This window comes from Salvelinus alpinus, chromosome 28, assembly GCF_045679555.1.
Source record: "Salvelinus alpinus chromosome 28, SLU_Salpinus.1, whole genome shotgun sequence".
Taxonomy (NCBI): Eukaryota; Metazoa; Chordata; class Actinopteri; order Salmoniformes; family Salmonidae; genus Salvelinus; species Salvelinus alpinus.
In genome coordinates this window covers 568,124-594,711 of record NC_092113.1, presented here as the reverse complement: position 1 = coordinate 594,711, position 26,588 = coordinate 568,124, and the positions used below count along the sequence as shown (strand labels likewise).

At 41.0% G+C, this 26,588-nt stretch overlaps 1 protein-coding gene across 2 annotated transcripts in view; it reads right to left on the bottom strand.

Annotated features, from left to right (window-relative positions):
• LOC139556908 (poly(rC)-binding protein 4-like) overlaps positions 1-18,522 on the bottom strand; it is a 42,036-nt gene extending 23,514 nt beyond the window's left edge. For both annotated transcript variants that reach the window (XM_071371021.1, XM_071371022.1), the window contains exon 1: positions 18,187-18,522. The gene's annotated coding sequence lies outside the window, so the exon portion shown is untranslated. The remainder of the gene's footprint in view (positions 1-18,186) is intronic.
• Positions 18,523-26,588: the final 8,066 nt, after the last annotated feature.

The following is a 26,588-nucleotide window of genomic DNA, read 5'->3' as shown; positions in this document are numbered from 1 at the left end:
TTCTGTCCGGTTTCGGAACCAGCACTATGGGGCTAGACCACTCACTGTGTGACTCCTCCAGTACCCCCATTTCTAGCATTGTCGCCACTTCCCGCTGGACCACCACCCTCCGGGCTTCTGGTATCCTGTATGGTCGTTTTAACGCTTGACTCCGGGCCAGTGGAACCGGTTCCCGATCCGCTCCCTGGTTTTCTCCATCCCCAGGTGTGACCCAAGCAATAAATGTTTGTTTTGTTCGATAATGTCCTTCTTTATGACCAAAAACCTTATTTTTGTTTGCTCGTTTTATCCAGTAATCCGAATGCTTAAGGCATGTGCACTAAGTCCAGACGAAAAGTTTTTTAAAAGTACAATAAAAGTTAGTAGAAACATGCCAAACGTTGTTTAAAATCAATCCTCCGGTTGTTTTTGTCATAAATAATAAATAATATTTCAACCGGACAAAAGCTTCGTCAATAGGAAAGGAGAAACAAGAAAGGCGCATGGCTGATGAATGGAAATTTCCACTGGCCACTGATTGAAAGTGCTGTATCTCCCTAATTTTTTCAGAGTAAAGGCCTGAAACAATGCCTAAAGACTGGCCACATGTAGAGGAAGCCACAGAGCTCGTCAACTGGGTCCTAAGTCTTTGTATGGTGGATAGGCTTTCAATGGAAAAACAGCCTTTCAAAATAATAGTACTTCCTGGTTGGATTTTCCTCAGGTTTTCGCCTGCCATATCAGTTCTGTTATACTCACAGACATTATTTTAACAGTTTTGGAAACTTTAGAGTGTTTTCTATCCAAATCAACTAATTATATGCATATCCTATCTTCTGGGCCTGAGTAGCAGGCAGTTTAATTTGGGCACGCTTTTCATCCAAAATTCCGAATGCTGCCCCCTACCCTAGTGAAGTTAATGACTCCAACCTAAGTGTATGTAAACTTCCGACTTCAACTGTATATCACTCCAGTGTAAATTGATAAATTGTAATTACTTCACCACTATTGGCCTATTTATTGCCTTACCTCCTTACTTAATTTGCACACACTGTATACAGATTTTTCTGTTGTGTTATTGACTGTACGTTTGTTTATCCCATGTGTAACTCTGTGTTGTTGTTTTTGTCACACTGCTTTGCTTTATCTTGGCCAGATCGCAGTTGTAAATGAAAACTTGTTCTCAACTGGCCTACCTGGTTAAATAAAGGTGAAATAAAAAATTTAAAATAAGAATAACTACTCATTTTGAGGCTCCTTCAACAAAAAGTCAAGACTTCTTATTTGAAAAAAAGTTAAGGGTGTCAACTTGCGTACACGAGCAGTGTAAGTGGAAAGGGAGACCACTTCACAGTTCACACTCTTCACAAGCCACCAAGTGCTAACATTCAGAATCTAAATAATATGTGTGAAATGCTTGATAGTGTACTGTATGTGATGTTAACAGAGAGGTCTACTTTCTTGGGGACCTGAATATTGACTGGTTTTCATGAAGCTGTCTGCTCAAGAGGAAGCTTCTCACTGTAACCAGTGCCTGTAATCTCGATCAGGTTATTAATCAACCTACCAGGGTGTTTACAAACACTACGGGAACAAGATCTCCACATGTATCGATCACATTTTTACTAGTACTGTAGACCTTTGTTCTAAAGCAGTATCCATACTCATTGGATGCACTGATCACAATATAGTGGCTACAGTATTTCCAGGAAATCCAAAGTTCCAAAAGCTGGACCTAAAATAGCATATAAGAGATCATACAAAATATTTTTCTGTGACTCTTATGTGGATGATGTTTAAAAAAATAGTTGGTCTGATTAATAAGGAGCATCCAGACGCTGCATTTGATGAATTTATGAAATTGCTTCTTCCAATTATTGATAAACATGGACCTGTTAAGAAATTGACTGTTATAACTTTTTAGGATCCATGGATTGATGAGGATTTGAAAAGCTGTATGTTTGAAAGAGATGGGGCAAAAGGAGTGGCAAATAAGTCTGGCTGCACATCTGACTGGCTACCTTACAGCAAACGTAGAAATGATGTGGCTAAACTCAACAAGAAGAAGATGAAACGGTATTATGAAGTCAAGATCAATGATATAAAGAATGATGGGAAAAAAACTTGAGTACTTAAAATGAAATTATGGTCAGAAAGACAAATTCAACTCTATCTTTCATCGAATCAGATGGTATATTCATCACAAAACCATTTGATGTTGCCAATTATTTGTATGATTACTTCATTGGCAAAGTGGGAAAACTAAGGCATAAAATGCCAACAATGAACAGTGAGCCATCGTAGAAAGAAAAGCATTGCAAGTTAAAATTTTGTTAGTGTGGATGTGATGGAAAAATTGTTGTTGATCAATAATGACAAACCTCCTGGCATTGACAACTTAGATGGAAAGCTACTGAGGATGGTAGCTGACTCTATAGTCACTCCTATCTGTCATATATTTAATCTTAGCCTAGAGGAAAGTCTTTGTCCTGAGGCCTGGAGAGAAGCCAAAAATCATTCTGCTACCCAAGAGTGGTAAAGCAAACTTTACTGGTTCTAACAGCAGACCTATAAGCTTGCTGCCAGCCAGCAAACTGTTGGAAAAAATGGTGTTTAACCAAATACAATGCTATTTCTCTGTAAACAAATGAACAACAGAATCAGCATGCTTAACACTGACACAAATGACTGATGATTGGTTGAAAGATAATAAGAAGATTGTGGGAGCTGTACTGTGCAGCTTTTTATATTATTAACCATAACCTGTTGTTGAGAAACTTATGTGTTAAGGCTTTTCAACCTAATGGATTAAGAGCTATCTATCTAACAGAACTCAGAGTGTTTTCTTTAATGGAAGCTTCTCTAATGTCAAACAAGTGTGGTGTACCACAGGGCAGCTCTCTAGGCCCTCTACTCTTTTCTATTTTTACCAATGACCTGCCACTGGCATTAAACAAAGCATGTGTGTCCATGTATGCTGATGATTCAACCATATATGCATCAGCAATCACAGCTAATGAAGTCACTGAAACCCTTAATAAAGAGATGCACTGTTTTGGAATGGGTGGCCAGTAATAAACTGGTCCTGAACATCTCTAAAACTAAGAGCATTGTGTTTGGTACAAATCATTCGCAAAGTTCTAGATCCCAGCTGAACGTGGTAATGAATGGTGTGGCTGTTGAACAGGGTGAGGAGACTAAATTACTTGGTGTTACCTTAGATTGTAAACTGTCATGGTCAAAACATGTATATTCAATGGTTGTAAAGATGGGGAGAGGTCTGTCTGTAATAAAGAGATGTTCTGCTTTTTTGACACCACACTCCAAAAAGCAAGTCCTGCAGGCTCTAGTTTTGTCTTATCGTGATCATTGTCCAGTCATGTGGTCGAGTGCTGCAAAGAAAGACCTAGTTAAGCTGCAGCTGGCCTAGAACAGAGCAGCATGTCTTGCTTTTCATTGTAATCAGAGGGCTAAAATAGATACTATGCATGCCAGTCTCTCTTTGCTAAGAGTTGCGGAGAGACTGACAGCATCACTTCTTCTTTTTATAAGAATCATTAATGTGTTGAAAATCCAAAATTGTTTGCATAGTCAATTTACACACAGCTCTGACACACACACTTACTGTACCCCACCAGACATGTCACCAGCAGTCTTTTCACAGTCCCCAAATCCAGAACAAATTCAAGAAAGTGTACAGTATTATATAAAGCCATTATTGCATTGAACTCTGTTTCATCTCATATTGATCAAATGAACAGCACACCTGGTTTAAAAAAACAGATAAAGCAACAGCTCACAGCAAAAATGGCTCTCTCTTATTTGACCTAGATAGTTTGTGTGTGTATATTGATATGTAGGCTACGTGTGCCTTTTTAAAATTGATGTAGTTCTATCCAGTGGTGGAAAAAGTATTCAATTGTCATACTTGAGTATAAGTAAAGATACCTTCACGGAAAATGACTCAAGTAAAAGTGAAAGTCACCCAGTAAAATACTACTTGAGTAAAAGTCTAAAATATTTGGTTTTAAATATACTTAAGTATCAAAAGTAAACAGAATTGTTAAAATGTACTTAAGTATCAAAAGTGAAAGTATAAACCATTTCAAATTTCAGGGTCACACTCCAACACTCAGACATAATTTACAAACAAAGCATTTGTTTTTAGTGAGTCCGCCAGATCATAGGCAGTAGGGATGACCAGGGATGTTCTCTTGATAAGTGTGTGAATTGGACCATTTTCCTGTCAAAATGTAACGAGCACTTTTGGGTGTCAGGCAAAATGTAAGGAATAAAAAGTATATAATTTTCTTTAGGAATGTAGTGAAGTAAAAGTTAAAGTTGGCAAAAATAGAAATAGTAAAGTAAAGTAGAGATTAGATAGGTGTGAATGCGCGTGACCAGCCCCTTGCTGCTGGCAGATCTCTGACTCATTCCCCTCTCATTCGGCCCCAATTCACAGTAGAAGCATCAGACAAGGTTCTAAAGACTGTTGACATCTAGTGGAAGCCTTAGGAAGTGCAACATGACCCATATCCCACTGTATCTTCAATAGGGGCTGAGTTGAAAAACGACCAACCTCAGATTTCCCACTTCCTGGTTGGATCTTTTCTCAGGTTTTTGCCTGCCATATGAGTTCTGTTATACTCACAGACATCATTCAAACAGTTTTAGAAACTTCAGAGTGTTTTCTATCCAAATCTACTAATCATATGCATATATTAGCAACTGGGACTGAGTAGCAGGCCATTTACTCTGGGCACCTTTTCATCCAAACGTGAAAATGCTGCCCTCTATCCATAAGAAGTTAACTAGCTTGTCCTGCGTTGCATATAATCAAAGTGGTGACTGTTAATTTATATCGAATCACAGCCTACTTCAACTTCGCCAAATGGGTGATGAAAAGCACATTCGTGAATAAAGCGCAATCATTGCACAAATGTACCGAACCATAAACATCAATGCCTTTCTTAAAATCAATACACAGAAGTATTTTTTTTTAAACCTGCTTATTTACTTAATATAAATGCATGTTAGCAGGCAATATTAACTAGGGAAATTGTGTCACTTCTCTTGCATTCAGTGCAAGCAGAGTCAGGGTACATGCAGCAGTTTGGGCCGCCTGGCTCGTTGCGAACTGTGTGAAAACCATTTCTTCACACACAGTTTGGGCCCCATTACTAAGGTCACCAACACATCTATTGGTCTCGGGGTGTTTCCAAGGGTATGGAAGTCGGCCATAATAACGGCCATCTTTAAATCGGGCGACCCTGCTGACGTGAGTAACTACAGGCCCATTAGTATACTACCTGTGGTGTCAAAGGTTGTTGAAAAGTGTGTAGCAGAACAACTGATTGCCCACCTCAACAACAGCCCCTTCACATTACACTCCATGCAGTTTGGCTTCAGAGCGAAACACTCCACAGAAACGGCCAACTGCTTTCTTCTGGAAAATGTGAAATCCAAAATGGACAAAGGGGGCGTTGTTGGGGCTGTGTTTCTGGACCTAAGGAAGGCTTTTGATACTGTTAACCATGAGATTCTCATCACAAAATTGTCCAAGTTCAACCTTTCCCCTGATGCCTTGAGATGGATGAAATCATACCTTGAAGGCAGAACTCAGTGTGTCAGAATGAGCAATGAGCTGTCACCCACTCTTAGCTATGATGTGGGCGTGCCCCAAGGGTCAATACTGGGACCCCTCCTGTTCAGCCTGTACATTAATGATCTGCCTTCTGTCTGTACTGATTCTGAAGTTCAAATGTATGCAGATGATACAGTGATATATGTGCAAGCAAAGAGCAAACAACAAGCTGCACAAGAACTCACTACTGTAATGGTCCAGGTTACAAAGTGGCTCAGTGACTCATGTTTGCATCTCAATGTGAAAAAAACTGTTTGCATGTTCTTCACAAAGAGGGCAACAGATGCTACTGAGCCAGATGTCTATGTGTCAGGGGAGAAGCTCCAGGTGGTATCTGATTTTCAGTACCTTGGCATCATATTTGATTCCAACCTCTCTTTTAAAAAGCATGTGAAAAAGGTAATTCAGATAACCAAATACAACCTAGCTAATTTCCGATTTATACGAAATTGTTTGACTACAGAGGTAGCAAAACTGTACTTCAAATCTATGATACTCCCTCACTTAACATACTGCTTGACTAGTTGGGCCCAAGCTTGCTGTACAACATTAAAACCTATTCAGTCTGTCTACAAACAGGCTCTCAAAGTGCTTGATAGGAAGCCCAATAGCCATCATCACTGTTACATCCTCAGAAAGCATGAGCTCCTGAGTTGGGAAAATCTCGTGCAATACACCGACGCATGTCTTGTATTCAAGATCCTAAATGGCCTGGCTCCCCCTCCACTCAGTATTTTTGTTAAACAGAAAACCCAAACATAATGCAGCAGATCCACAAGGTCTGCCATGAGAGGTGACTGTATAGTTCCCTTAAGGAAAATCACCTTTAGTAAATCTGCTTTCTCTGTGAGAGCTTCCCATGTCTGGAATACCCTGCCATCAAACACACATAACTGCACCACATATCACACTTTCACAAAATGCATGAAGACATGGCTAAAGGTCAATCAGATTTTTGAACATAATCCCTAGCTGTGTATTGCCGCTTTACATGTTGTCTGTTGTCTGTAGCTCGTGAGGTGTGGAAACACTTTGTTGCTTTTATGAATTTTGTCTTACTGCTTTTTGTTCTATGTTGCTCTGTCTGTATGCTACGTCTTGCTTGTCCTATGTTGCTCTGCGTGTGCTCACTGCTCAATGATTGTCTATATTGTAATTGTTTTTAATAACCTGCCCAGGGACTGCGGTTGAAAATTAGTCGGCTGGCTAAAACTGGCACTTTTACTGAAACGTTGATTAATGTGCACTGTCCCTGTAAAAATAAAATAAACTCAAACTCTTAACAAAGACCGTAATTAATTTGCCAGAATTTTACATAATTTTGACATAACAATGAAGGTTGTGCAATGTCACAGCAATATTTAGACTTAGGGTTGCCAACCATTCGATAAAATATGTAAAAGTTCCGTATTTCACTGAAAGAATAAACTTTTTGATTTCTAAATTATAGTTTCCTGATTTGACCATATTAATGACAAAAGGCTCGTATTTTTGTGTGTTTATTATAATTAAGTCTATGATTTGATATTTGATAGAGCAGTCTGACTGAGCAGTGGTAGGCAGCAGCATGCTCGTAAGCATTCATTCAAACAGCACTTTACAGCATTTGCCAGCAACTCTTAGCAATGCTTGAAGCACAGCGCTGTTTATGACTTCAAGCCTATCAACTCCCGAGATTAGGCTGGCAATACTAAAGTACCTATTAGAACATCCAATAGTCAAATGTATATGAAATACAAATGGTATAGAGAGAAATAGTCAACGCGTCATAATTTCTATAATAGCTACAACCTAAAACTTCTTAACTGGGAATATTGAAGACTCATGTTAAAAGGAACCACCAGCTTTCATATGTTCTCATGTTCTGAGCAAGGAACTTAAATGTTAGCTTTTTTACATGGAGCATATTACACTTTTACTTTCTTTACCAACACTGTGTTTTTGCATTATTTAAACCAAATTGAACGTTTCATTATTTATTTGAGACTAAATTGAATGTGTTTATGTATTATATTAAGTTAAAATAAAAGTGTTCATTGTTCATTCAGTATTGTTGTAATTGTCATTATTACAAACATATATATAAAAAATCTGTCGATTAATCGGTATCGGCTTTTTTTGGTCCTCCAATAATCTGTATCGGTGTCGGCGTTGAAAAATCATAATCGGTCGACCTCTAGTACAGATACCCCCAAAAACGACTTAAATATTTTTACTTAAGTACTTTACACCACTGGTTCTATCCTTGAGCTGTTCCTGTCTATTAATGTTCTTTATTATGTTATGTTTCATGTTTTTGTCACGCCTGCTCCCGCGCCTGCTCCCCCTCCCAGACACTCGAGGGCACCAGGCTGCCCATCATTATGCACACCTGTCACCATCATTACGTGCATCAGCGCTCATTGGACTCACCTGGACTCCTTCACTTGATTGATTGCCCCTCTATATCTGTCTGTTCTTCAGTTTGTTCCCCGTGTCAGCATTGATGTCATTATGTTTTCCCCTGTTCAGATGCTCTGTCCTTGTTTGTTTCCTGTCTGTTATCCATTAAATGTTCACTCCCTGTACTTGCTTCTTGTCTCCCAGCATCGGTCCTTACAGAATGCTGACACCACAACTTGAAGCATCAGGGAGTTTATGTTTTTTGTTTTTGTTGGTGACGTCGGGTAAGGGTGCCGCTGGCGAAGGAACCGGGGGTACCTCAGCTGGCTCGTCGGGCTTCCATGCCGTAGCTGGCTCGAGAGGTTTTCTTGCCCTGGTTGGCTTGGCAGGCTCCCACCCCATGTCATGCCTCAGCCGGTTCGCCAGGCTCCCACTCCTCCGCCGGCTCGTCGGGCTTCCATGCCTCAGCCGGCTCGTCTGACAGCCATGTCTCGGCCGGCCCGTCAGGCTCGCCCACGTGGAACACCGGGTGGCGCCCCTAGAGGGGGGATACTGTCACGTCTGCTCCCGTTTCCCATCCATGGCACTCGAGGGCGCCAGGCTGCCCGTCATTACGCCCACCTGTCACCATCATTACGTGCATCAGCGCTCATTGGACTCAGCTGAACTACTTGTTTGACTGCCCCTCTATATCTGTCTGTTCAAATAAAACTGAATAATATCGCAACCAGTGAGTTAATAAAAAAAAAACTTTGTTATAGCAACAAAGGTATTCATAATGCATGTATTCAACTATGTATTACAGGGAGTCAGAGAGATCTCGCCACCACATTAACCAGCAGAAAAGTATACACTTCCCTGTTTGAGAGGGAGACAGCAGATTCTAGCCCCACCAGCTCCTTTTCAGTAAACAAGAGTGGTCAGACACTTGGGTTCTAATGGCACCACTCGTCCACTCCACACCCTAAGGAGGGAGCACGCTTCCTCCATTTTTCACATTTTCTCAATACCCATTGAAACACCCGGCCTGTCTTTGTGTTGCAGTAGGCTCCAAACATAATTATGAAGGAAAGATAGGATAATCAAAATCCCAAAGATAAAGGGGAAGGGTTCATTTAGACAGGGATGACTTTGGAACAGAGTGAGGATGGTGATGATTTGATGTTGTCTTTGGCAGAATTCTCATAGGTACTATTGGGTACCATACTGAAAGTAATGTACATTTATTTGACATAACTTAGTGTCAATCGAGGCACAACACAGGTTTTAGCTATAAGTGAAATGGAAAATAAGTCTATACTCTAGAAATAAAGAATTTGGCGAGTTCTAAACTTAAAAATGTTCCACTCGAGGATGTAACAGTACCTTGATTATGGCTGCTAAGCCAATTATGCGTCGCCCCACGGACCTCCCGGTCGTGGCCGGCTGCGACAGAGCCTGGGCGCGAACCCAGAGTCTCTGGTGGCGCAGCTAGCGCTGCGATGCAGTGCCCTAGACCACTGCGCCACCCGGGAGGCCCCCAGATCCCTGTGATTTGCGTGAAGAGGAGGCAGAGAAAAAGGGGCCGGAGGGCAGGCTGTATGGTGCGCGATGAGACAAGGATATCCCAACCGACCAAACCCTCACGACGCTAGGCCAATTATGCGTTGCCCCACGGACCTCCCGGTCGCGGCCGGCTGCGACAGAGCCTTGGCGCGAACCCAGAGTCTCTGGTGGCGCAGCTAGCGCTGCGATGCAGTGCCCTAGACCACTGCGCCACCCGGGAGGCCCCCAGATCCCTGTGATTTGCGTGAAGAGGAGGCGGAGAAAAAGGGGCCAGAGGGCAGGCTGCATTCGGAGAATTCGTCGGCGATCCCAAAAAACGCCACTTCCTTCCATTCTGCTAGCAAACGTGCAATCTTGGACAATAAAATAGATGACCTACGTGGAAGATTAAACTACCAACAGGACATTCCAAACAGTAATATCTTATGCTTCACGGAGACGTGGCTGAACGACGGCACTATCAACATACAGCTGGCTGGTAATACGCTGCACCGGCAGGATAGAACAGCGGCATCTGGTAAGACAAGGGGCGGCAGACTATGTATTTTTGTAAATAACAGCTGGTGCACGATATCTAAGGAAGTCCCGAGCTATTGCTTGCCTGAGGTAGAGTATCTCATGATAAACTGTAGACTACACTACCTACCTAGAGAGTTTTCATCTGTATTTTTCGTAGCTGTTTACTACATACCACCATATTCAGAGGCTGGCACTGACAGCATTGAATGAGCTGTATTCTGCCGTAAGCAAACAAGAAAACGCTCACCCAGAGGCGGCATTCCTAGTAGCAGGGAAACTTAAATCCGTTTTACCAAATTTCTATCAGCATGTTAAATATGCAACCAGAGGGAAAAGAAACTCTGGACCACATTTACTCCACACATAGAGACGTATACAAAGTTCTCCCTCGCCCTCCATTTGGCAAATCTGACCATAATTCTATCCTCCTGATTCCTGCTTACAAGCAACAATTAAAGCAGGAAGCACCAGTGACTCGGTCTATAAAAAAGTGGTCAGATGAAGCAGATGCTAAGCTACAGGACTGTTTGCTAGCAAAGACTGGATTATGTTCCGGGATTGCTCCGATGGCATTGAGGAGTACACCACATTAGTAATTGGCTTCATCAATAAGTGTATCGATGACGTCGTCCCCACAGTGACCGTACGTCCATACTCCAACCAGAAGCCATGGATTACAGGCAACATCCGCACTGAGGTAAAGGCTAGAGCTACCGCTTTCAAGGAGCGGGACTCTAACCCGGAAGCTTATGTCTGTAGTCATGAAGTGCTTCGAAAGGCTGGTCATGGCTCACATCAACACCATTATCCCAGAAACCCAAGACCCACTCCAATTTGCATACCGCCCCAACAGATCCACAGATGATGCAATCTCTATTGCACTCCACACTGCCCTTTCCCACCTGGACAAAAGGAAAACCTATGTGAGAATAATATTAATTGACTACAGCTCAGCGTTCAACACCATAGTGCCCTCAAATATCATCAATAAGCTAAGGACCCTGGGACTAAACCCCTCCCTCTGCAACTGGATCCTGCACTTCCTGACGGGCCGCCCCCAGGTACTAAGGGTAGGTAACCACACCAGCCATGCCGATCCTCAACACAGGGGCCGCTCAGGGGTGCGTGCTCAGTCCCCTCCTGTATTCCCTGGGGCTGCAGTGGAGCAGGTTGAGAGCTTTAAGTTCCTCAGTGTCCACATCACCAACAAACTAACATGGTCCAAGCACACCAAGACATTCATGAAGAGGGCACAACAAAACCTATTCCCCCTCACTGGAAAGATTTGTCATGGGTCCCCAGATCCTCAAAAGGTTCTACAGCTGCACCATCGAGAGCATCCTGACTGGTTGCATCACTGCCTGGTATGGCAACTGCTCGGCCTCCGACCGCAAGGCACTACAGAGGGTAGTGCGAACGTCCCAGTACATCACTGGGGCCAAACTTCCTGCCATCCAGGACCTCTATACCAGGCGGTGTCAGAGGAAGGCCCTAAACATTATCAAAGACTCCAGCCACCCTAGTCATAGACTGTTCTCTCTGCTACCGCACGACAAGCGGTAGCGGTACCATAGTGCCAAGTCTAGGTCCAAGAGGCTTCTAAACAGCTTCTACACCCAAGCCATAAGACTCCTGAACACCTAATCAAATGGCTACCCAGACTATTACACCGCTGCTACTCTCTGTTGTTATCATCTATGCATAGTCACTTTAATAACTCTACCTACATGTACATATTACCTCAACTAACCGGTGCCCCCGCACATTGACTCTGTACCGGTACCCCCCTGAGTATAGTTTTGCTATTGTTATTTTACTGCTGCTCTTTAATTACTTGTTACTTTTAAGAAAGCATTTCACTGTTGTATTCGGCACATGTGAATAATACAATTTGATTTGATTTGATTTGATCAGTTGATGTTGCAACTCGTAAGGTATTTGCTTTCATGGCATGTGTGAAGTCATCATTAACGAAACTATAGTTCCTCTCAGTAGAGCATGAGAGAATAGAACAGTACAAGGAAAACATTCAGATAGCTAATGATCATTACAGAGACCATGTTTCTGTGATGTCAGCCCTTAGCTCCAAGTGGCTGCTGGTTCCCAATCTGGTCTCAGAGCAGTTCGTATTATTCGGTACTTACATCTGGCACACTTAATTTAGTATGATATCTTACGTTTCGTATGGTATGTATTAATTAATTTGTAAATGTACATCATCCATTCCATATGATATGTTACAAATCACAATAAGTATGATATGTTACAAATTACAATTTGTTTTGGCTAGAAGGGCTAATGCTAATGCTAAATTTAGCTAGCTGGCTAACGTTAGCTAGGCTAGGGGTTAGGGTTAAGGTTAGGAGTTAGGTTAAAGGGTTAAGGTTAGGTTTAGGGGAAGAGTTAGCTTAAAGGGTTAAGGTTAGGGTTAGGCGAAAGGTTAGCTAACATGTTAAGTAGTTGCAGAGTAGATAAAAATCAGTAAGTACTTGTCCATGATGAGATTCGAACACGCAAACTTTGGGTTGCCAGACATTTCCGTTATACGCCACCGTTCCCACCCACCCACCCTCCTTTTGTTTTTGCCTTAAGTAACATTCTGTCTTATGTAACCATGCCAAACGTAACATATCATACTCATTTGAGTGTCCCGGATTTAAATGTACTATGTTAGATGATTATCTAGCATGCTTCGGGTACTGCTATAATGCAAACTTATTTTGGGAGAATGTAAAAAAAAAAATAGGGTAGTCCTTAAATGGTTTAAAAAATCACTGGCTATAGATAGCAATTGGATAATATTTTTGGAAATCAGGACCCAAAAACAAAGCTAGTATTTCTTTGGTTAATTTGCCTTGTTTTCACTTCCAATTGCACATATCCTATTATTAGAGCGCTTGCATTTGCACCATACATAATTCGAAATACTTTTTGGCATCGAACTGAATACACTTTGGCATGGTATTAACTCAAGCTTTTATCCCAGTCCAGGATGAAGGTCAATCCTTCTATCTGCAGAATTACTTTCCCCTCTTCATCTGCTTTTTCATTACTTCCTCCCACTTTCCTCCTATCCAGAGGAGTCATGCACAATAGGGGAGCTTGCCCCCTCAGATTTGTCCTGTTTAAAATAAAATACAAGTATTTTTGTTTTGTTTTCTCAGAAATACTACTAGCCATTTTATGAAGTTGGCTTTAGACATATATTTTTTTACATAGAATTAAGCATAAGGATTATGGCTCTAGAATTGCAGGACTGCATGCGAATGGGGGGCAGAGACCGCCTCCCGACCAACCCCAGTCATCCTGACGTACTTTGTGCCCCCTCAGATTTTTGGGGTGCATGACACCCCTGCTTCCATACTCCAACCCAGAGCATGAGTCAGAGAATCTGACACCTCACTGGAGAGCAGTCAGGAGAGGAGAGAGAGAGATTTGAGAGAGAAGGGGGGGTGAGAGAAAGATTTAAAAAAAGAGACAGAGGGAGAGAGCGAGAGAAAGACAGAGACACACAGAGACAGACAGAGAGGGAGATCAATAGCTTCTAGAACAAAATAATCTAAGGATATGAGAAGCTTGTAGCTTTCAGTGCTTTCACTGTGTATGTTGTTATTAAATCTAACACAGAAATTTGCCCAGAGAGGCCCAAAACAGTCTGCGAGAGACCAAATTACTGCATAAAAGAACAAACAATACTAAAATACCTTAATGTTAAATATAATGGAATGGCATTTGGCGCCACATCCCGTACATTCCCAACCCCTGCCGTCATTCAAAGTAACCTTGCATCATATTGAAAACGGCAGCACACTCCTGATTGGTAAAACACACTTTGCCTCAGTTAACCAACAGAGCCTTTGTCTGAGAATGGCATACTTACGCCAAACACTACCATGTGTGGTGGGTTGAAACACAACAGGTTATTACATAAGCTCCAAAACAAACGGAGTACAAATCCAAAAATAGTGCAGTCCTTGTTAAATATTTCAGGCACTCAGCAGCTGAGGGGGGGGGACTTCTCCCTCCAGACGCGGTTGCGAAAACACACTGATGCAGAGGGCCGGTTGAAAGAGAAACCTTCATTTAATGCACTGCCTTATAGATTGGCTCCACAAAGCAAAGCGGATTACTGTCACTAAGACAGCCCCTTAGCTCATTTTCTTCATATATATACACTACTTCACACCACTTACTTTTGAAGTGCTGTGGTGTATATTGCAGCAGTTCAGCTTCTTCGTTGTGGGCCTATGCACAGCTTGTAAGTCTGCATAATAGTGTCTGCTGACTGATTAAAGTGTAAAATACTGGGCTGTATAAGCCATCCTCACGGGACTGAAATTCACTACCAGGATTCCACCTGTTAGTGGTAGCAGTAGTAGTATTATTCCTAGTAGTATTAGTAGAAGAAGTAGCAGTATACGAAGAAGTAGTAGTAGCAGCAGTAGTAGCAGTAGTATCAGTAGTAAAACAATCTGATTACTTGACCAAAGAACTACTCCAGAGTATTTGACAAAAGTAAATATTGCAGAGCGGGTTAGGGAGCCACAATAAATACAGTAAAGTATTTTATTTAAGGGGAATCTCCCCTCGGCTGTCAGTTATTTGGGTTCAAACCTGAGATAGGAAAGGGAGCAAGACTATCATGTTGCATTTCGTCAAGAGAAACTCTTCATAGCTAAACAAGATGGTGAATTATTTTGTATTGTGCACTCTTCAAGCCTTATTTATTTTTATTTTTATTTCACCTTTATTTAACCAGGTAGGATAGTTGAGAACAAGTTCTCATTTGCAACTGCGACCTGGCCAAGATAAAGCATAGCAGTGTGAACAGACAACAACACAGAGTTACACATGGAGTAAACAATAAACAAGTCAATAACATAGTAGGGTAAAAAAAGGGTAGGGTAAAAAAAGAAAAAAAAGAGAATCTATATACAATGTGTGCAAAAGGCATGAGGAGGTAGGCAATAAATAGGCCATAGGAGCGAATAATTACAATTTAACAGATTAACACTGGGGTGTTAAGGTCTGTGGGGAGGAACTGTTCACAGATCAATGCATTGTAAATTGCTAATATTTCATAGTGGAGCTGTTCTACAACATCTTGTCAAACCATCATTATTAAGAAAGCAGTACTTGCAACACAACATCTATTTCAATCGATGATGTGGGAGGCATTGGTTGTTCCCTACAGAGTCTATATTCATTACACACTGACAAACACAGGTTATGGACTCAAATACAGGAGAGATTTCTCTAGAATACACAAAGAAAAAAATGTATATGTGTAATATGAAAACCACTGTGACAACAAATGCAAGACATTACTAAGAACATAGCTGACTGAATAATATTGTTCTGCTTTTATATTATTGACGAGCCTTTCAATTTGAATACAAATCAACAGTCAGGACATAATAAGGTATAGCACACTGCAATTGGTTGAATTGAATCTTTGAATATAATCTGTATGACTCAGTTAAGCTCGTATGACTCTCACCTAATAAGCCTGCATCCTTTAACAAATCCCCTCAAGATCCCCACTTCTCTTTACCTCCTCTTCTGAAACACTATTACCCAGATAGATGGTCATGGTCTGCAGCTTACACCAATTAGGCAGAGCTACTGTCTACACTCCACAGCCTTACCAAGATCTTGATGACTCCCTCCTCATTGACTAGAACATTGCTTATTTACCTCTGACTAAGCAGGCAGGCCTGGTTGTAAATTAGGGAAGGGTATTGGCAGTTTCCAGCCATTGGAGCAGCATGTGTCAGTCCTAGAGTCTGTTATTTATGAGTCCTCTGAGCCCTCAGCCCTTGCTGCTGCAGAGATGCTGATTCAGTTTTATTATTGAAGAGGCCCTTCCACTCCTTATTAGATCTTTGATTCTTGGAGTGCATTAAGGAATTACATTTAGGTTGAGAGTCAGCATCAGCCATGCCTGATGGTCTCTCTCCCTCTCTCCCTGTCTCTGAGTGAGTAGTGACTCTCTATCTCTCTTTCAGAAATAAACGTATAGATGGACAGACATGGAAAACATTACCCCTCTCTCTGTCTCTCTCTTCCATTCACAAACAAACAAACGCATATGCACGCACACAGGCACATATACACACACACACAGCATTCTGTCCTCATTTGATTTGATTTGATATTGATCCTCACTATCTGCCGGGGAGAGATCACCTTTCTATGGGGGTATTCTATCCCATCCTTATATTTCCTCAATGAACAAACAATCATCCCAGAGAGAGAATTATTTGAAATAGGAGCTAATATTGTGATTCTCTGTGTAGGAACACTGTATGTAAGCATGCACTAATGCCAGGTCTCTCTCGGAAATGAGGTTCTTAACCTCGAGATCTCCTCGTAGAATAAAATAATATCGAAAACTCTGTTTACAGAAAGATGACATAAGACAAGATGACTCGTACAGGATCATTGATATGCATGACTTACGTCTCTCGTCATATCGGTTTCCAGGAGTGCAGTAGGATTGACCAGGCTTAAAATAGACACTAAAGCAGAATATAGGAAGCTCTCCATCTTTAATTGCAGTTGGTACAAAGCTTTCTCTAATCAATCAGACCATCCACATGCGGATGCTATTTCATTGACCTTATTGTTATGGAAAGTCTATGATGATCAACCCACTAAAATTCAATGGTGCCTTTTGTGTTATAATTGGTCTAACTTGTTATGCCTTGATAAGTCTGGTGAACACATCATTTCAAATAAATATAAACCATAAACATTTCAGAGGACTTTGAACAGGACTTTGACCATATCCTGTTTGTGCGCAGATTCAGTAAACTGGAGATCCAAAGCTCTACTGCCAACATCAAGCTGATTTTTGATATTGGTAGCAGCATTGCAGTGTTTTGAGGAAGATCATAAGTGTAGGTGAATGTTCAATTTTCACTAGAACATATTCCTATCTGATTAGTGATTTTATTTACATACCTGACTGTCTGTGTACCCTTTGTTCACAGTAAAGCTTTTGCTGAATTAAAATTCTCCTAAATGGCAAGAGGTTGAAGGAGGTTGAGAAACAGCAAACCTCCAGTGCCAATGAAACAAATGATGGTTGACACACACACATAACAATACAGTCCTTTGCATTTCAGAGAATCCACTATATAAGAATTGTTGATTAAAATAAATACTTGGTATTAAAAAATGGCAAATGGTAAGTATTTTAGTAACTTGTTCTTTAATAACATTGTTTGTTACTAGAGTTGTATCTAGTAAGGATATTTTTTTTTAAATCACTTAAACAAAGTTAGTGTTTTAAAAAATATTATCACCAAGCTGTTTGACCATTTGCAGCATACGAGTGTTGAAAAAAATACATAAATACATACAGTATAAGGCAAAATGAAATTATTATAGTGGAATCTGCAAGTAGAATTTTCCTTGGCGCACGTACATTTTGGTCAATTCATTAGTCTTTCCGTCCAGCCGGCATGCCAGTGAGTGATGCGCCTGTCACACGCGCACGCGCGCGCACACACGAACACACACGCGCGCCTCAGCACTATGCAGGCGCCCACACTGCCATTCTTGTTGAGCGTGATCTTTGTGCATCTAGAACTGGCCTATAGGTAGTCGGGTCGTCTTTCGTTATCATAAAGACGTCTTTTTGAGGACGTCTGTCCTCAATCCCAATAAACTACTGCTGTTGTTCTTTGAGTGCATATGTCGGGATTGTACTATTTGTCGTGGAGTTCAGCTCAAAATAAGTGTCTTTATATGGCATCCATTTCAGGTTTCTTTGAATAGGCCTACTGTGTCTATGCAGAAAAATTACATGGATGTGTAGCCTAATTTATTTATTTTTCAATTCAACGACCACATTAGAAAATACAATGATGAGCAATTTAGGTGAGCTGTCAAAGTGAGAACGAATATTGTCCATCCAATTTATTTCATATATTATTTTTGAATAGCCATACATGTACACCTTAAGGGAGTTTTCTATCATTATTTGAAATAGTTCGGCATTTGAGAATAGGAAGACACAGCAAGATACAGGAGAGGTTTTTGAAGTTGGAGAAATCACCAGATAATAAGAAGTGGCCGTTTGAATTGATAACTCAAAACTCGTATCTTACCTGTTAATATGCAGGGTCGTCAAGATTTCCTCTAAAGTATCCCCATGAAACGTTATAAAGCAGGTTTTGTACACATTAAAGTCCACTGTGAGCTTGTACGGATTCTCCTCCCTGTATCCCGTTGAAAGAATCGAACCGATGTGAGTGCAAGCCGCCTGTGCGTGGAGACGGGGCGTCTCGATGGAGCGAGATGCATGCGGCTCAACGAATGTGACAGACCACCCTTTCGGATCGCTACGCGAACGAAGGTGAAGTTTTCAGTGTGTAGCCTACAGTGCACTCTGGGTAAAACAGTCTGCCCAACTATCCAACCACTCCTGTTTCCGCTGGTGCTCTGTCTCTCGGGCGAGTGTGATGGCTATCCCATGGGATCCCTGAATGAATTTGTGCACACCTCTCACGCTCCCCGCTGCGCGTCGCATGACCAATCGGTTAGTTCGATTGATGGGAGCCCTATTTGTCTTTCTCTCATGTTGAAGAGGATTACAATTACGGGAAATGTGCTTGGTCATAAATGACAATAATTGTCGCATTTGCATAGCTTAATGTAGGTTAGCTCCTTGGAAATAATTAATAGCCTAATAATTAATATGTTCAAGTCTTGGGAATTGGGACCAGTGCCCATCAATTCACACAATACTTGATGGCTTTTATTCTGTCAATATATCAGAGCGTTGGCGAAGTTAAAAGTGTAAAAGGGTTGTCTAATGCCCAGGTCTGCTGTGGGCGGTCCAGAAACATGCTATCCTACTACTTGCTCTCATACTGCCATCTAGTGAAGACCTCAGCTAGTCATATTAGTAGTCAATAGTTTTCTATTGCTGCAACATTTTCATTTTTCATCACGAGAGTTAGGCTATACTGTATTTTGTTTACTTCAATTATGGTTAATGATATTTAACTATGTGAGGTTATTTATAGACAGGTCTGTAGCAACCTGTTAAAAAAAATCTCAATAGTTTCCGTTTCCCCAACATGCACTGAGGCAGTCATATATTCTCAGTCCAGTCTGTAATGGTTTAGTAATATCCTGACTAGGGTTGCAAAATTCCACATGTATTTTATTTAACTTTTATTGAACTAGGCAAGTCAGTTAAGAACAAATTCTTATTTACAATGACGGCCTACCTAACTTTCAATAAATTCCCGGTTGTAAGATTCATGGAATCAGGAGGGAATAAGTAGGAAATCTGGAAACCTCCAAATAGAATTTCTGGAATAACAGGAAATGTATTCAAAGTTCCCAGAATTTTGCAACCCTAATCCTGACTGTGAAGCATGACATCAGATAACATCCTCTCTGTCCTTTGGTCCTCGTCAGACAGGGGAATATCGGGGTAATTGGAAGATACCAGCTTCATTTATTTCAATAATTACAGAGAGACAGGTGCAGAACATCAGTGCTTACTGACTGACTGAAAAATGGTTGAGTATATAATTGAATGCAGACAGTTAGTGACATTTTGAATAGACAAAATAAGTGTTATCAAAACTGGTAATACTATTGTAACAAGTTAGCAATGTTGATCTCCTCTGGCATATCATTCCGAAGTCTACATGCCCTAATGGCAAATGCCCAATTGCCTTTCGTTTTCAACATATAGACTTTGCAATGTTCAACAGTGCCTTGCCAGAGGATCTCAGGCTGCGTCCTGGTTCGTAGGGAGATAAAAGATCAGAGGTATAGGATGGGGCTAAACCAATCCTAGCCTTAAAAGTGATGAATACAATTTTTAAATATATTCTAAAAGTGAATGGTAGCCAGTGTAGAGAAGCTAAAATAGGTGTGATATGGTAAAATGTTTCTGGTTCCTGTTAAAAGTCGAGCTGCAGCATTTTGAACTAACTGTAGAAGATGGAGTGATTTCTGTAGGCCTATACAAAGAGATACAGTGTCACGTTCTGACCTTAGTTCCTTTTTTATGTCTTTATTTTGGTTTGGTCAGGGCGTGAGTTGGGGTGGGCATTTCTATGTTTTGTTCTATGTTTTGTATTTCTGTGTTTGGCCTGGTATGGTTCCCAATCAGAGGCAGCTGTCTATCGTTGTCTCTGATTGAGAACCATACTTAGGTAGCCTGTTTTCCCACTTTTGTTTGTGGGTGGTTGTTTTCTGTGTCTGTGGTTTCACCATACAGAACTGTTTCGATTTTCATTTCTGTCATTCACTTTGTTATTTTGTGTTCGGATATAATAAATTATCATGGACACTTACAACGCTGCATTTTGGTCCGATCCTTCATATTCCTCATCAGACGAGGACGACAATCGTTACATACAGTGACAACCTTCTATAAATACAACTTGAGGTTTAGGTCAGGGTCTAAGAAGACACCTAGGTTTCTTGCTGTAGGACAGTCCCACAATGTTATTTTAGGCGTATGTGACACAGCTCACTTGCCAGCCATGGTCCTAGCAATTTTGCGACCCAATAGGCAATATCAAGTGCTCAAAAATAACTTAAGAAATAGGTTAAATTACCAGAGATTCTCACATGGCCCTTATATTGTATAACGGGGCTATATCAGCCACTATGCTAGATGTAGTTTGAAGGGAGCAGAGTTGGAGAGACTTGCACTTTCTATTAAGCTATTTTTATAGTCTAACTTTTAGGAGTGGGAAGATTTTCAGACAGAGTAATATGGGTGATCAATATTTAGGCCTATTTCTTGGCAATGTAGTAAACTATAGCCTAATCATAGGTGTCACGTTCTGACCATAGTTCTTGTGTGTTTTGCTTGTTTTAGTGTTGGTCAGGACGTGAGCTGGGTGGGCATTCTATGTTGTGTGTCTAGTTTGTCTGTTTCTATGTTTGGCCTAATATGGTTCTCAATCAGAGGCAGGTGTTTTGTGTTGTCTCTGATTGGGAATCATATATAGGTGGCTTGTTTTGTGTTGGGGTTTGTGGGTGGTTGTTTCCTGTCTCTGTGTTTTCTCTGCACCAGCTAGGACTGTATCGGTTTGCCACATTTTGTTATTTTTGTAATTGTTAAGTGTTCACTGTTTATCATTATTAAATATGTTGAGCACCAACTACGCTGCGCCTTGGTCCGATCCCTGCTACACCTCCTCTTCAGACGAAGAGGAGGAAGGCTGCCGTTACAATAGGCCTATTTAGGAGATACATTTCCTTGGAAAGATAACTTCCCTGTGCTTCTCCGCCCATGCATAGGTTATAGCCTACTCTATTTAATTGAGACCACACGCGTACCTAATCTAGCAGGTATGGCTACTGAACTGGAAGCAGCAAGAATAATAAGAGTGACACCTGCTATTTCTTGCATAGTCCTATAGGATTTAGCCTACCTTTTGTTAGCAGTTGATATTATTCTTCAATGACACAGACCCCAAAGTAAATCAGGGGGAGAAAAATAGGTTTATTCAAAGAGAACAAATCATAGTTGTTATGCTGGGAAGTAGATGACAGCTGTTCCTTCTTCCCTGTCCTCAGTGATTCTCCACAGAACAAAGGTGTCAGGTTTTGGCCAGGACTGTTCTGGTTTTTGTCACTAGATGTCCCCATTGCACCTTTTTTGAACCTTTTGTTTTTTCCTTGCTCTATTATTGTTTGCACCTGTGTGTCGTTCCCTTGTTGGTATTTAAACCCTGTGTGTTCCTCAGTTCTTTGCTCAGTGTTTGTATGTTAGCACCCAGCCCCAGCCCAAGCCTTGTTGTGAACATATATTTTCTCTTGTTGGATTTTCCAGAGGTTCTCTGGTTTTGTTCTTGTGTATTTTTGGATTAGTCTTTTGAGGTTTGTTTTTTCCCTTGCTGTTCTTACCACTTTGTGGATTTTCTTTGTATTTTGGAAGATATCCATTTTTTGCCTCTTGGCTTTATTTTGGACGTTGTGGATTTATATTCTTTGCCTGAAGATCTTGTTCTTTTATTAAACCACCATCTCTAGTACTGCTGTGTCTGCCTCATCTTCTGGGTTCTGCCGATTATTAGTGACTGTTTCTCGCACCGGGTCCTGACAAAAGGGATAGGATGTAATTTATAACCCAACCCTAGCCTGTGTCATGACTCTCCTGTGAAGATCTGAAGGATCAGGTTACAGTGGATCTGCTCTACAGCGCCCTCTCTCTCCCGCAGAGGGGAACAGGGGTGAAGTTGGCCGTTTTATGATGGTCATAAATACCAGCAGGACCTCGCTCTCTCCCACACAATGAAAGGGAAGTTAAAATCCCTTCGTTACAACAGGGAGAGATTTTGTAGTACTGTGACATCCAAGATTGGATAATGAAACAATATTTCTGTAATCCAAACAGTTGGAAGGGTCCGTGGGTACTTAAATAACAGTTATGTCAGATCAGTTGTTGTTTTGGGATCTCATTTAAGGACGGTATAACAACATAACTGTATCTCTGAATGTGTACTTTTCCCCAGTAGTCAGGTTTACATCCAAATGTTGGGGAATGTATAGGATTAAATATGAAACTATTTGTGAGAAGATGAAATGTGATCTTGGCCTTCTAAATGAGAAAATGTTTTGTCATGTAAAGTTGATCCAATCAGTAACCATGCCCACGTGAGCACAGACATTATGCCAAACGTATTTGAACGCCATTTTTCCCCAAGTGCTTAAAAAAGAACTCGCTGAAGAATTAACATATTAGACCAAATCACGCCTGGTTGCTGCCGGTGTGTGAAGTTGTTCCAGCTGAATATGTTACAAATGGTTTTAAAACTACAAGACCCGAAAATGGTAAGACACTCGGAAACTCTCGAGTGAAGACTTCTGATGAACTACTCTCCACAGACGGACCGGCGATTTCAACAGAGAGACAACAAAGACATACAAGGCTAAATACGTGTTGCATTTCTAAATCCGAATGAGCGGTTGTTAGGGTGCTGAATATCCATATTTATGATGGGCGTATTTTCCAAATGTATGTACAATAAGCCCACTCTCTGTCTCTCCCACTCTCTTTCCGGCTCTTTATCTGTCCCCAACCCCTTTCTATTGTCTACCAAGCCATCATATCAGGTTAGTCCACTAGGGACATTTCATTGCATTGTGTAATAATCCATGTGTAAGCTATCCTGTTTGTGTGTTTATATACAGTGCCTTGCAAAAGTATTCATCCCCCTTGGTGTTTTTTCTATTTTGTTGCATTACAACCTGTAATTTAAATTGATTTTTATTTTTATTTCATGTAATGGACATACACAAAATAGTCCAAATTGGTGAAGTGAAATGAAAAAAATTATTTGCTTCAAATAATTCTAAAAAATTAAAAACTGAAAAGTGGTGCATGCATATGTATTCACCCCTTTTGCTATGAAGTCCCTAAATAAGATATGGTGCAACCAATTACCTTCAGAAGTCACATAATTAGTTAGATTGCACACAGGTGGACTTTATTTAAGTGTCACATGATCTCAGTATATATTCACCTGTTCTGAAAGGCCCCAGAGTCTGCAACACCACTAAGCAAGGTGCACCACCAAGCAAGTGGCACCATGAAGACCAAGGAGCTCTCCAAACAGATCGGGGACAAAGTTGTGGAGAAGTACAGATCAGGGTTGAGTTACAAAAAAATATCAGAAACTTTGAACATCCCACGGAGCACCATTAACTTCTTATGGCTGGGGAGCAGTATTGAGTAGCTTGGATGAATAAGGTGCCTAGAGTAAACTACCTGCTACTCAGGCCCAGAAGCTAAGATATGCATATGATTAGTCGATTTGGATAGAAAACACTCTCAAGTTTCTAAAACTGTTTGAATGATGTCTGTGAGTATAACAGAACTCATATGGCAGGCAAAAACCTGAGAAAAAAATCCAACCAGGAAGTAGGAAATCTGAGGTTTTGCAGGTTTTCAAGTCTTTGCCTATCCAAGATACAGTGTAAATCTGGTCCGATTGCACCTCCTAAGGCTTCCACTAGATGTCAACAGTCTTTAGAACCTTGTTTCAGGCTTCTACTGTGAAGGGGGAGCAAATAAGAGCTGTTTGGCTAAGAGGTCTGGCAGAATGCCATGAGCTAAGTCGCGGCTGTGAGAGTGAGCTGCGTTCCTTTTCATTTCTAAAGACAAAGGAATTGTCCGGTTGGAATATTATTTAAGATTTATGATAAAAACATCCTAAAGAGTGATTCTATACATCGTTTGACATGTTTCTACGAACTGTAATGGAACTTTTTGACTTTTCGTCTGGACTAAGTGCCTGCGCCTCGTGAATTTGGATTTGTGAACTAAACGCGCAAACAAAAAGGAGGCATTTGGACATAAATGATGGACTTTATCAAACAAAACAAACATTTATTGTGGAACTGGGATTCCTGGGAGTGCATTCCGATGAAGATCATCAAAGGTAAGTGAATATTTATAATGTTATTTCTGACTTCTGTTGACTCCACAACACGGCGGGTATCTGTATGGCTTGTTTTGGTGCCTGAGTGTGAGGAATTAGTTTTGATCTAGTTCAGTCTTATTAATCACTTAAACATATGTAATAATGATCTCTTACCTAGCTTGATGTCTGTGGGAATTTTTGCTTACTTTTTGTTCTAAATAGAGACAGCATATTGGATTGTTTAAAAATGCAGGTAATTAGCTTTAGATGCCCAAAATAATTATTGGGGAGGACCCCCAGACCCTCCGCCATGTTATGTCCCCCCCAGTTCTAAAACCAAAGTTGTGCCCCGGCTATCAACGTTTCACTCTGCCATCGGAACTGTTCTCAAATGAATGCAATATTAGCCACTTTCAATGTAACATACCGAAACAAAATGAACTATGCAAAACTAACTGTGCAAGAGATTTTCTTGTAGGCCGAGCGCATTGGAGTAGGATTCTATTGCATTGACATGCACAACTCAGGCCCATATGCTACACAGACCGGTGCTCCATAACCAATCAGATCTGCAGTAGGCCTATATGCAAAATAGCCATTGCCATACGATGGATCTGTGCTGACCCATCTCTAAGGTGTTTACCCAAAAAGGTGGTGAGAGGCCGCTTTGTTATTGTGGTTGAAATGCAGATTGCCGCTTTAAGACTTGTTTCTCCTCTCTGTATTCATTGGCATCCAAGGAATTGGAAGAGATGTCTGTCTCTCTGCATACAATGACAACAACTCAGAACTGTAGACAAACAAACAGCATGGGCGAATAAGGCCTCTAATATATTATATTCTGTACTGTATGCTGCAGTCTACTGCAAGTTATTTTGAACAATAATTCAAAGTAAAACACTTTGAAATACAATGCAGTTTGGGTACTTTAGCATCAAAAGACATTAGACGAAGGCAGCCTATCGCATCTCTTGAGTTTTGTTTCATGAATCTGAGGTCCACTGTGAGGTCTATACTTTCACATCAATACAGACTTCTTTAGAAGATACACAACTGCATGTAGGCTGTTTCTTTTGACTCTTCGCATCACATTTTATGGTTCATAGTAAGCCAAGAACCATAGTAAGCCACGTCGCCTTACACTGCATGGAATAGCTTGCTACGGTCAACACCTCTCTTGGGGAGAGAGAATGAATAGTAATTCTTTCCTAGCAGTAGGCGGTGCTGTGTGATTTCTAATCTCTTGCGGAAAGCGAGAAAGTGATGGTCTTCTGCTATATGAAAAACAGAGGGTGCTGTTGCTACTACTGCTGGAGCAATGGCGCTTGGATTGCTGGATAGCTGCTGTATACAATATATTACTCAAACAGATTTGGTTGTACAACAGTTCAAGTGTGGAGTTGGGAATGAGACAGCCATCAATAAGGATGAGGAATTGTAGTGTACTGAAACATGACTGCTGGTTAGGCTGACACACACTGAAACATGATATTTGACTAAGATGACATTGTTGGATCATGACAGAGCACTTCATGAAATGTGACTCACCACCTGAATTCGGTCTTACGTAGCACACACACACATTGCACTAATTAGAATCCACAGAGCAGCTTTAAGTGATACAGTCTACTGTGTGCTCACCCCTCTGCCTATCTCCATCCCTTTCTCTGTGTCGTCTGTTGCTGTCTCTCTAGTCTGCCCTTGTCTGGGAGGGACAATGATCAGCTAGGTAGAAATCTTAAGTTCAACATTGTGATGATATATTTTCTACCAACAGGTTTCTGTGCCAATCCACCACACACCGACTTCTGGCGCTTCCACATCATGGTTTGCGTTTTCAACACCACAGTCAAATAAACTATGTAAATCTCTACAAATAGAAAATAGGCCTACATCCCTCCTTAACTTGTTGGCCTACCCAGTATCGAAGGCTTAGCTTGGAATTCTCTGAATATCATTACACTTTTTGGTGTTTTCTTACGGTTTTCCACTGCACAGTTTGGATGCTGGAATTATATTTGGGACGAATGTACGCAGGTATCCTATAGGAGACTTTTGAAGTAGCCTAATAATATTATAACATTCTGAGTGGTTGTAATTATGCA